The sequence below is a fragment of the Zootoca vivipara genome, chromosome 10 (assembly GCF_965207765.1).
Source record: "Zootoca vivipara chromosome 10, rZooViv2.hap1.1, whole genome shotgun sequence".
NCBI lineage: Eukaryota > Metazoa > Chordata > Lepidosauria > Squamata > Lacertidae > Zootoca > Zootoca vivipara.
Window position 1 is genome coordinate 1,074,887 of NC_142593.1, and position 13,065 is coordinate 1,087,951.

The window sequence follows — 13,065 nt, forward strand, 5'->3', positions numbered from 1 at the left end:
ATAACTAAACAAACCCATGGTAGAAAATCTATAAACATGGGAGTGTCTGGGAAAGGATATTTTGTGCCTTCAACCTTGCTGCATAGAAATTGTGTGCCCGTGCAGCCCTGGAAATTTGCTTCTAGCAACCACAATTAAACAGATTAAAATAAACTTATTAGATTTTGATTACACCTGGTAAAATCAATTTATTTTCAGAAATAAATCTATATATATAGGAATGTAAACTGGGTATGTTCCTTCCTCTCCAATGTTCAACAAAACTGCTTGACAGATTGAGGTGAAATTTTGACACAGCATCACATGCGAATGTCTGAAGGCTATAGGAAAGTTTGCTAAGACAGATGTCACACCTGGGCCACGTAAAACCCACAAAACTCCCTGTTCCAGAACGCACCACTCAGCCAAAAGTGCATGCTGGGAAGAAGAACCCAGAAGCAGCCTCTCCGAGGGCAGGGAAAATAATGACGTCACACACACACACCCCAACATGCTATAACCGCCAAAATGGCAATTACCCCTCAAAGCCAGACGACGGGAGATACACCGAGCCCCACAAACGCCGCAAACACCCCACTCCATGCAACAAAACTTAACACACTACCCACACACCCCACAACCACATTCAAACCCCTTCCCACCTCCTTATAACACTGAGTCATAAAAAACCCAAAAATTGAAACATACCAACTACCAACACTAACCCCTATGCCTTAAACCAGGGGTACCCAACCTAAGGACCGTGGGCCGGATGCGGCCCAAACACCTTCTCAATCCGGCCCACGGATTTACATGAGTAGAATGTGTCCTTTTATTTAAATTGCATCTCTGGGTTATTTGTGGGGCATAGGAATTTGTTCAATTTTTTTATCCAAAATATAGTCCAGCCCACCACATGGTCTGAGGAACGGTAGACCAGCCCATGGCTGAAAAAGGTTGCTGACTCCTGCCTTAAACAAACAATAATCTAATCTATCTATCTATCTATCTATCTATATGTAAACTGGGCATGTGGGTGTGTTTACACTTTTCACCAAAACCGCTTGACCGATTGAGATGAAATTTTGACACAGCATCACATCCACATGTCCGAAGAATATAGGAAAGTTTTCTCAGACAGATGTCACACCTCCGCTAGGTAAAACCCCAAAAACCCAGTGTTTCAAAACACACCACTGAGACGAAACTGCATGCTGGGAAAAGAACCAGGTTGCAAACCAACGCCCTCTAGCCGCGGCTACACTGGTACTGCACTTATAAAACCTTCCCTCTCAACAGCACCTCGGCTCCCGTCCCGTTTACATACTAGACCGAAGCCTTTAGAGACTAGGCCGAATGGAGGTACTGACTCGCCTGGATAGGGGCTGGGGGGAGGAGGGGACGGGATAGGTCAGGACACAGTGGGACCAGTCACAGGGATGAGCAGGGGGGGGGATGTGATACGCCATGGGTCGGGACAGGATGGGGGGGAATCACAGGGATAAGCCAGGGGTGGGGGGGAGGGGCGGGATACGTCATGAATTGGCACAGGGTGGGGACAGTCACAGGGATATATATATTTATATATATATATATACACACACACAAATATATATCCGCAGAGGACTGATACTTCTCAGAAAGGATTGATAAGCAATCCATTTCCAGAAAACACTGTGGCCAATTTATTATGGATCAATGAATGGTGTTTCTTATATCCAAGTAAGAACTTGTTTGAATACAGAAGCCTCTGAAAAGGATGTTGCCTCTCCCAATGGAAATAAAACATACTGAAGGGAATAATGCATATTGAATCAATTCTGTACATATAGAGCTGTACAAGATTATGCAAAATGTAAACATTGAATACAAATATTGCCTTTTTTTCTTCACATACATGAGTTTGTGTTCATGAAATCAAAATGAAAAAAATATACAAAGGTACAGTTATAAGCTAAGAACTGATGTGCATTCTCCATAAATCTAAATTAAGAAGAAAACATTAAATTGAATAAGACCTGATCCTTTGTTACGAACAGGACGTTCTGAGCACTTAAGGGTGAGACTTATGTTTCTTAAAATTCCCTTAATCTTTGTATAACCTTTCAGTTTTAGGTCATCATTTAAGAGTTGGAGAGAGGATCCAAACAACTGCTTGCCTCCAGCTGCAACCCCCAACCTGCTCCTGCCACTGGAACAGCATTTCAGAAACACCCCCTTAGCTCTTTTTGCAAGCGGGGGGGGGGGGGCAGTGGAAGTATGAAAGCCTGTTCCATGAGTGGAATTCTCCTTGTAGTTATTCTGTATAGCTATGGTTTCTCACAGTGTGCATGCTCATTGACTGCAGTGGGATTGGGGGGGGGGGGTCCACAATGCCTCTATTATGTCACCTACAATTCTGACCTGTCTCTGGCCAAGTTCCTTTTGACTAATAGAATAAAACATGTTTGTATTTCTGTTATGTCTGCTTCACAATGGGTATGATCAGTACGGCTGTTTGAATATTTTCAAAGATGCAGCCAACTTTGGAATACTATTTTGCTACAAAGAGCTTGGCATAATAGGATTTGTGATTGTAGAAGGGAAGGCTAATTAGACAGGATCCTCTCTAGCCATGGGATTAAAAGAAATAAGACTAATCGCCAGAACATCCATGGTTTTTTAAAAAAATTATATTTTATTAAGGTGATTTCAGTTAAAAGAAAGTGATACAGAAAAAAAGAAGGAAAAGTGAGAGGGAGAACAACAACAACAACACATATAAAAGCAAAAATGTTGCCATGGCATAAGATTTTCGTTAGAATCTGACAGCATGAGGAGGTTTGTCAATATAGCCTGACTGAGTGTCTGATCACACAATGCAGCCTCCACCTGAGCAAGAGAGCTTTTACTTCCTCTCCTCCCCCCCCCCCAGTCCCCAACATAGCCGAAAATCTGCTCAGTAGGACTGGGGTGCAGGGGGCGTTGAAGGGGCAGTTGCACAGGTGGGTTTTCTTTGCACCCGCAGGGCATCACTATCACCCATTGTATTTTGTTAATTATGAAGATACTAAAATGCACAAGATGCAGAAGTTAATCTACGTAATGTTTCAGAATACGACAAAGAACACACAGGACTTTTAAACTGTGGCAGAAGAACAAAACTCTGCTGTTTTAGCTATCGTGCAAATTTGCTTCATATGATGTCGCAAAGTGACCCAATGGAGCACAGAAAGAGCTGAGCACACCTTCCACCCCTGCATGTTCCTTGCAGTCACAGAAAGACAGCTAGCCTCATTCTACTCTTCAAGAGCAGGAGGCTAGCCTTTTTGTCAAGCACCTGGAAACAGAAGAGACTACATCTTTGGCAGCCCATTGCTGCATTTTAAGGGCTTAGTTATGTTCTTGACTTGTAACAGGGGTTTTAGTCAGTGTAGGCGACTGGCACAGTGCAACCTGAAAATCTGATTGTAGCTTTTAAGCAGCTAAACTAGGGAACAAGCAACTCTATTCTGTTCTGGGAATTTCCACAAATTCATTGAAAATGTTATTTGAGACTCTAGACAGAAAGATAGCAGTAAAGTTTTCAATCTGAGAATTACAATGGGTTCTCCCTTCAGTTACCGATATCTCTGAAACTCCAACAGCACCAACCAGAACAAACCTGTTTATTCATGCTTATCTTCTGAATGTGTTAAGGTGGTCTATAATATCTTGCACAAGAGCAAACCTTCTACCTTAAGCAGTCTTACTAGAAAATGAGTGTCACTGAATTCATTACATATTTCCAAGTAAATATACTTAGTCAAGGCTGTAAAAGCCGGACCAAAATTAATGAAGTCCATACCCAGAAACATGAGCTGAGTAGGAATCCTTAAGCAATATTTTCACTGTATGTCCCCTTTTTATGGAGGAATAAAGTCCATTCAGCTACTTATCTGCACTGAGGGTCAAATGGGATACGTACTGGCATACTTTCCACTCCTTATCTTAAAAAAGTGAACCAAAACCTCCCCCTTCTCCCCAACCTTCTTTCAATGTGAGGGTAATTACAATATCACCAATGGAAACATGCTTGCATCCTGCAGGATAGGTGACTTAGATTAAACACAGTAAGGAAATTCTCCAGCAGTGGGACCTCCTACACCTGCTAACACCAGCTTTGGATATTTAGCCTTCTGCTGCTGAAAATGGAAGCATGCTATTAATCCAGGTAGATGCTTCTGAATTTGCCTAGATTAGCAATGGAAAAATTCACCCTTATTTAATCAGGTACAATTTAGCACAGCACGAGGCAGCTCTGATGTCATTTCTTCTGTTTGCTTTTCACATGATGGTGATATGCATTAATGGCACAGCTTCCTCATAGATCTGCTGAGCGGCGAGTGCAAGCAGCGGCTGCAATCAGAATGGTTCCTATCTGCATCTAGAATATGCCCACAGGAACCATTCTGGCTCACAGTAGAGAACCAAGTAAGCACCTGGAGATTTCATTAAAGCTTTCAGCATAGGACGAAGAGCAGTTTGTCTTCCCAAAGTCATGGAGACCATTCAGTTGGGTGATTTTTAAAAACTACCAAAGGGTGTTCAAATGCTCAACAGCTGGCTGAAGACAATATGGTTAAGGAAGGGTGCCAAGTCACTGTTAAAACCAGGTCAAGGATCAAGGTTCGTAAACCACAATCATGGCTTCAGATTGTGGTTTTTTGGCAGTAAACAAACCATAGTTGAACTGTTGGGCAGGGTTTCATACAATCAATCAAACAAACAAACCATCATTCAAATAAACCATGTTTTAGTGTTAGATGCAAACTAAGCCATCTTCACAATTGTAAAAGGGAAGATATAACAATTCAATAAAGAGTTTAGTCTAATAAGGGACAATTGTTTTCTAATATCTGTTCACTGACAACCTACAGCTAGTGCTAAAATAATCTTAGAGAAAAACTGTTGAAATAATGATACATTTGAAGTCTGGTTATAGGTAACTTGTGCCTCATGCTGTTTTGCATTTATTTATGCTCACTTAAAGCATGCAAGATACAGTACTTAGATAAATTAACTAATAACCCATGTACATACATTTCACTGTACTGTACAGTATACCTAATTTGCTGATGAATGATAATAATATTTTGCTTGTTTTACTATTTCTAATAAATATGACTGAAACTGGGGTAGAATTTTAATTTCTACATGATATAAAACATTTAAGTAGTTGTCACATAAGACATTCTCTGTAATTAGTAATCTTCCACAAGTTAATCAATGTAAAGGTAAAGGTACCCCTGACCATTAGGTCCAATGGCAGACAACTCTGGGGTTGCGGCGCTCATCTCGCTCTATAGGCCGAGACAGCCAGCATTTGTCTGCAGCCAGCTTCCAGGTCATGTGGCCAGCATGACTAAGCCACTTTTAGCGAACCAGAGCAGCGCACAGAAACGCCGTTTACCTTCCCGCTGGAGCGGTACCTATTTATCTACTTGCACTTTGACATGCTTTCGAACTGCTAGGTGGGCAGGAGCTGGGACCGGCTCACCCTGTTGCGGGGATTCGAACCGCCGACCTTCTGATCAGCAGGCCCTAGGCTCCGTGGTTTAGACCACAGCACTACCCTATGTAACATTAAGTAACTTTATTTAAGCTGCAATTCTGCATACAATTCCCTGAGAACAAGCAGTTACTGAAAACAAAACGATTTTGTAAAAGAATAATCTTCTTTTTGGGGCTTGCTTGAGTAAAATATTAGCTGTGCTGATTATTTTCAAACAGCAATGCTCAGAGGGACCACCCAGCTTCTGTCTTATCTTACAAATGGTGAAAACAGCAAGGTTTTACCATAGCTGCCAAGTTTTCCCTTTTCTCACGAGGAAGCCTATTCAGCATAAGGTAATTTCCATTAAAAAAAGGGAGAACTTGGCAGCTATGGTTTTACTCCGCACCTGCCCTCATTGCTGAAAACAATTTATATGAACGGACAAGCTATGTTTAGCTTAATGATAAACAAGTGATACACATTTAGCACATTTTCAAGTTCTTAATTCCCTGGCTACAGCAAGAGGACAGCGCATAATCAGCAAGGCAACAAGGCTTTTTCAGATAAGGTTTTTTCTGCCAAGGTTCAACATACTGCATTATCTCTCAAGGATCCTCCCCCTACAATCCTGTAAACCTGGTTGTAAAGAGAGATTGCTAGAATGGGTCAAACCAGTTGGGCAAGTTTTGCCTGCCAGGATTGGTGCTGATGGGCCTGAATGCCTGATTTTTGTAAAGCTAAGAAAATGGCCAAAGATGGCATGGGACATGCCTGCCATTTAAAGAGGAAAGGAAGAAATAAATTTTTAGTTTTAGAAATGGTGTTGGGATGTAGAGAAGGAAGGGGATCTGAAAAAATAGGAAACTCTATTCAATATTTAGCTGATGAATTCATTCTGTTCAAGTGTACCGAAACAACTTTCTCATTCTTAATAAAATCCAGTATTTTTAAAAAAATCACAAGGTGACTTGCTTTTATGTCAGTATTTTCATGAAACTACAAACAGTAAAAATACTTCCATCATTCACTGTCCTGGTATCTGCAAACATGATCTAGAAACACTAGTTATAGCTTTGCCAGAAACAAGTTATAGAACAGCAACATAAAGAGCACAGCGTACAATTCCCACATGTATTTAATATCTAATGAAAATTGTCACTAGCAAAGCTCTCAATTCAAACTTGTTAAAATTGGTAGTACTGTAGAAGAAGATTTATACTCCTGCAGGACTCTGCAATAGCTGCTTCTACCATAAAGCACCACTGAAGGTATCAACACTACAAATTTAAGGGAGAACTGCCTAGGGTGAAGTCAACTGACTATTTCAATTAAACAATTAGATATTGTTTGTAGTAAGATTTGTTTCATTCACTGGGTACAGTTCACACTGTAGATAGCAAGACTTCCTAACAGGAACAATGCCATGCAACTCAAATGCTACCTAGAAAGTCTTACAATTAAAATGTGAACTTTTTATATTTAAAATCTATCTATCCACTGCAAAATGACACCCAGATTTTAACAAACCACTTATGACAGACAATTGCCACACAAGCACAGATATTTGTAGAAGCTCAAAGTTCAGCCCCTACAATATACAGTGAGTCCAACCACTTATGTGAGGGTTCGGTTCTGGGAGTCCACCCCAAATCATGTAAAGCCAGGAACCCCCCATGCAGCACCTCTGCAGGGACACCCGAGGGCTCCAGGAGCACCCCAGGGCCTTCATGCGGCCTCCCCAGAGCTCAGTAAGGAAGGCAGAAGGCTTGGAAAGCTCTTTGCACAGCAGGTCCCACTCCCCCATTTATTTATTTAGGGGCTGTGCACCTACAGTCACAATCATGTAAGTAAATTACACGTAAGTGTCATGCCCACTGTGTTACAAGGCAAGTAATTATTTCTGCATTGCAGGGGGTTGGACTAGATGACCCTTGGAAGCCCTTCCAACTCTACAATTCTGTGATCCTATTAATAAATAACTGATTATTTTTGCATAGCATTTTTATTTTACTCCACTTATGAATCACTCATCTCAATGTGATTAACAATAAATCATCATCAAAAAATAAGAACGTATATGTAACAATTTCACGTTTTAAAGTAGCCACAACTTACCCACAAGAACCGCAAAACACTCTGGGTTAATCTTCCTATTACCTGCCAGACTCCGCAAGTGGATTAACTGACACTTTTTGACTCATGGCATCCCTGGCCTCTAATTTTCTATTGATTTTGTCTACATTATGTAAAAAGCAGACAAGGAAGGGCAGGTGTAAATAAAAGAAAAATAAACCAAATAAGACAGTGAAAATACACATGGATCAACATACTTGCAATTCTCTTCATAAAACTTGGGAGGTAGACCTGATCCATGGATCACTCCTGCGGCTGCAGCCATTTCATCTTAGTGCTTTTCTGCAAGAAAGAACAGGTCTACCTCCCAAGTTTTATGATAGGATTGGCAGCAGGTTGCTAAGGAAGCACTAGAGATGTTTAAGCTGAGAACTGTGACTTACAAGTAACAGTTGGTTAGTCTGCTGGGCTGGTCCTAAAGGAGGGATGGGCTGGGTCTCATATGGCCTTGCTGATTCAAGCATGTTGTGCTGATTCAAGATTTAGATGTGCAACCTGAGAGTCTGACACAAACACACAAACCGCTGTATTGGGCTTTGGGCTGTTGACAATGGATTGTGCGATGTAAGCAGCAGCATGAAGATTTGCATAGTGAATGGCGTGTTTCTGTTATAAGGTGATATTTAAGCACAATACATAATTGCTCGTTAAGAAGCACTATTTTATAGTGCTTCTATTTTTAAGGAGGACAGTAGCTTCTGTCTCACTAAAAGATATATATACACAGGGCTTTTTTTCAGTCAGAGCTCACTGGAGCTCAGCTCTGGCCCCTCTCAGGTGGGCACCATTGTCATCCTAAGAAAAGTTCATGGTAAGCTCCAGCACCTTTTTCTAGAAAAACAAAAACACCACTGGATCTATACCATGTGAGACACTTGACTATGTGATAAGCTGCTGCCTCACTAAAAAAAATTCTTGTTTTACAGGCAAATATCTTCATAATTGCTTTTTGGTTGTTATTTTTAATAAAATGGTTAAATGGAATTGGACTAATTTTGTCTCATAGAACTGTTTTTGGAGAAATAGTATTAATTGAAGCTTTGTTTGCTTGCTTTGTAAAAATACATGGTTTACATGGGGGTAAATCTAAATTCCAAAGACTTCATACATGAAGTTCTTTTATTATGATTATGTGGTGGGAGAGAACAATGTGAAGAAATCTGTGGGCTCTTTTAAATCAACAACTGAGAAATGGCTCATTCTGGACCCTACAATGATCACTCTAACACAGAATTCATTAATATAATCCACGTAATTGTTACCTGAGAAACCTCTATGTGGGACAAGAAGCTACAGTTAGAACTACTGTACACGGAATTAACTGATTGTTTCAAAACTGGGAAAGGAGTACGACAAGGCTGTATATTGTCTCCCTGCTTATTTAACTTAATATGCAGAATTCATCATGTGAAAGGCTGGACTGGATGAATCCCAAACGGGAATTAAGATTGCCGGATGAAATATCAACAACCTCAGATATGCTGATGACACAACCTTGATGACAGAAAGTGAGGAGGAATTAAAGAACCTTTTAATGAGGGTGAAAGAGGAGAGCGCAAAATATGGTCTGAAGCTCAACATAAAAAAAAAAACAAGATCATGGCCACTGGTCCCATCACCTCCTGGCAAATAGAAGGGGAAGAAATGGAGGCAGTGAGAGATTTTACTTTCTTGGGTTCCATGATCACTGCAGGTGGTGACAGCAGTCACAAAATTAAAAGATGCCTGCTTCTTGGGAGAAAAGCAATGACAAACCTAGACAGCATCTTAAAAAGCAGAGACATCACCTTGCTGACAAAGGTCCGTATAGTTAAAGCTATGGTTTTCCCAGTAGTGATGTATGGAAGTGAGAGCTGGACCATAAAGAAGGCTGGCCGCCAAATAATAATCATAATCATAATCATAATCATAATCATAATAATAATAATAATTTATTATTTATACCCCGCCCATCTGGCTGGGTTTCCCCAGCCACTCTAGGCAGCTTCCAACAGAAAAATAAAATACAGTAATCATTAAAACATTAAAAGCCTCCCTAAACAGGGCTGCCTTCAGATGTCTTCTAAAAGTCTGGTAGATGTTGTTCTCTTTGACATCAGATGGGAGCGCGTTCCACAGGGCGGGCGCCACTACCGAGAAGGCCGAAGAATTGATGCTTTTGAATTATGGTGCTGGAGGAGACTTGAGAGTCCCATGGACTGCAAGAAGATCAAACTTATCCATCCTGAAGGAAATCAGCCCTGAGTGCTCACTGGAAGGACAGATCGTGAAGCTGAGGCTCCAATACTTTGGCCACCTCATGAGAAGAGAAGACTCCCTGGAAAAGACCCTGATGCTGGGAAAGATTGAGGGCACAAGCAGAAGGGGACGGCAGAGGATAAGATGGTTGGACAGTGTTCTTGAAGCCACCAACATGAGTCTGACCAAACTGCAGGAGGCAGAAGACAGGAGTGCCTGGCGTGCTCTGGTCCATGGGGTCAGGAAGAGTCGGACACGACTAAACGACTAAACAACAGATTGAGAGACAGTTACTAAGGCCATTCAATTTATCATTGGAAAGGGGGAAGGGAAGTGTCTCTGTCTATCAGACAGACATAAATGACTGTTGTCAAGTGAGTGGGTGCAGACAAGACCGCTTATGGTGCTTGGTAAAGTCTCCCACTCCAACCCAGGCCTGCAAGTATTAGGGCTACATGAAAGAAAGAGGGTCAAACTGGTAGAAGTCATGGGTGACTTCATGTTATCTAGCTACTTGTATATACATTTTGAATGAATGACTTCACGTTTTACGCATAAAAGTTCTCTCATATAGCCTGTGAATATTTTAAGTTCTCTTGAGTAGGAACCGCACCCATTTTTTAAATAGGTAATATGAGCTAGCTGCTAGTGACATTTACTTCAGGTGACCTAATGCAATGGTACTTTTGGGAGGGTGAGAGAATAAACAAAGATAAGCAAAATACACAAAAGTGTATTTTGCATATACTGAAATAGAAAACCAAGCCCTGCACTGAAGCACAGCAACACCTTTTGGTTCCAGGAAGCAATGCTATTTTAAGCAAATCGCAATAATGCAAGCCAAACTTCATATATCGACCAGAAACCTTTGTTGAAGGTCACTATGCAGCAAATTAAGCATTTTTAAAGCATATCTATATAACTGCTTCATTACTTCTTCATATACCAAAGCATAGTCTGAAACTAACGGTATCCCTGCCCCAAATCCATAAAAGATGCACATAGGAACATCATAAATTGGTTGGTGATAGAATTTGGTACCTATTTTATCTGGAAAATCATAGATTTTCCCCCTCCCCACCTTATCTTTAATATTTAGAGGAACAGATTCAGTTCAGCGCTGCAAAATAGTATATTAAGAAATGCTGTAAAGGCTGGTCTTTGGTCTTCATTTTATGCACAAACAATGACATGAAGCAGCAGGTGATCTTTAACTTACAATAGCACATTTGCACATTAATTCAAATCCTCTGACACCCTAAGTGCCCTATCCTAAACATTCCTTTGAAAGCAATGACACTTGTTTACAAGTTACCCTGAAGAGCACAGCAAATGGATTCAAAAAGGTAACATTTTAGTAATACATAATTTTACTGGGAAGTGGGAGCAAATACACAGCCAGTCTTCTGTTGCCTTTGGGGGGGGGTGTCCTTTTTACAGGCTGAAGCATCCCTGGCCTGGCCTAGCTTGGAGCTCTTCTCCACAGCACAATGTTTCAGATGGGGGGGGGGAGGTACTTATTAAATGCCTTGATGCTCGCAGGGAACCCAAACCACCTGCTGTGCGCCTTGCCTGCAAAGGGCACCTGCAGACTCCGCAGGAAGCGGTGTGTGTGTGTGTGTGTGTGTGTTGCTGGAGCACAAAGTGTGGCGAGGGAAAGTGTGGCCAGGACTGTTCCAGGGCACCGGTTTCCGTGTCTGACATATCACTCCCCCCCCCCCCGGGAATCAGCCCCCGCAGGACCGTCCCATGGGAGCAGGAAGTGGGGGGGGAGCGTCACTGCCTTCTTCTGAAACTGAGAAGACTCTCCAAGATGTCCAGCCCCCCCCCCCGTCCAGCCATCGCCCCCCGCCATGGAGGCCAGGAGGGGCGGCAAGGCTTCGTTCGCCTCGTCCAAGGAAAAGCCCGAGAGAAGCCGAAGCCGCGCCGCCCCGCTCCACCTGTTCAATCCGGATTCAAAAGCAGGAAAGCGAACCCGAGGAAGAGGCCCCCGCTCGCTGCCATCTGCCGCAGCGCAGCGCCAGGCCCCCACCCCGCTCGCCGAGGAGGCTCCTCGGGGCGCCCAGCCCTCTCGGGTCCCGTCCCGTCCCCCGACACGCGGCAGCATGGCCACCCCACCCCCGAGAGGCTCAGGGAGAGGGAGAGGGAAGCCCGGGAGCCGCGTGTCTCTCCGCCTGCGCACCCACCTTCCGCCGCTTCGCGCTTCCTTGCCGCAGGCGACGCAGTTCGCCCGCCCGAAGCCGACGCCGGCCGAGAAGCAGCAGCGGAGGCAGGACTGAATTGCGGCGGCGGCGGCGGCCAAGGGCCTCCCTCCCTCCCTCCTTCCTTCCTTCCTTCCCTCGCTCTCTCTCGGCGCGTCTGCACGGCTGCCTGGTCGTCCGTCGCGCCTCTGCGCCGCTTGGTCCCCGGCAACGGCGGCTCCCTCTCGCTCTGCCTTTTTCTTCGAAAAGGGGCGGCGGCAGCCGGGCAGCCGCGTCCTCCTCCTCCTCCTCCTCCTCCTCTGGCGGCCAAGTCCCGAGCGGGGCTGCCCTCCCTCCCTCCCTCCCTCCCTCCTCCGCTCTGCTGCCGGGAGAGTCCCCGCCAGAAGAAGGCAAACTAGGCAGCCCGCCGGCTCGGGCCCCTCCGCCCGCCCCTCCCTCTCTGGCCCGCCCGGCTTTCCCCCTTCCTTCCTTCCTCCTCCCTCCCTCCTTCCTTCAGTCGCCCCTTCGTCCCTCCCTCCCTCCCTCCCTCCGGGCCCGCGGAGGGCGAGTGGTCGGGCAGAGGCGCCCCAGGCCTGACGGCTCCCCCCCCCGCCGCTTTCTCTCCCTCCCTCCCCTCCTCCCTCTCGGCAGCCCCCTTGGTGGAGCCGCGAGAGGCCGGCGGGCTCCGCTTCTGGCTGGCTCCCTTTCGCGGAGGTTTCGCTTGCCTTCCAGGCCGCCCATCCCTGAAGCCCCGCAGGAGGACTCGGCGCTCGCCATGGGGAATTGGCCGGACCGCCGCGGACTTCCGTCCTGGAGCGCCTGGAAAAGGCCTGAGGCGGCCGCGGCAGCAGGTGAAGCTCTCTGAGGCGCGCTAACCACTGCACCGCAGGGCTGCCTATCCCGACAGACAGACGGAACCATCCTGCACAGGCGGCCATTGGTCTGAAGATTCGCCCTGCCCTGCCCTGGGCAGTCAGGCTCCACAGAGGAAGGTCGGAAGCTGCCTTAGAGCAGAGTCGG

General features: G+C 44.6%; 2 protein-coding genes across 4 annotated transcripts in view; one reads left to right on the forward strand and one right to left on the reverse strand.

The window, feature by feature from the left end:
• Positions 1-12,507, reverse strand: part of PIP5K1B (phosphatidylinositol-4-phosphate 5-kinase type 1 beta) — a 93,816-nt gene extending 81,309 nt beyond the window's left edge. For 2 of the 3 annotated variants that reach the window (XM_088652776.1, XM_035099695.3), the window contains exon 1: positions 12,052-12,507. The gene's annotated coding sequence lies outside the window, so the exon portion shown is untranslated. The remainder of the gene's footprint in view (positions 1-12,051) is intronic. The other variant, XM_088652774.1, reaches the window with a different exon arrangement.
• KLF9 (KLF transcription factor 9) overlaps positions 1-13,065 on the forward strand; it is a 619,671-nt gene that overhangs the window by 559,678 nt on the left and 46,928 nt on the right. The gene's annotated exons all lie outside the window — the stretch shown is intronic.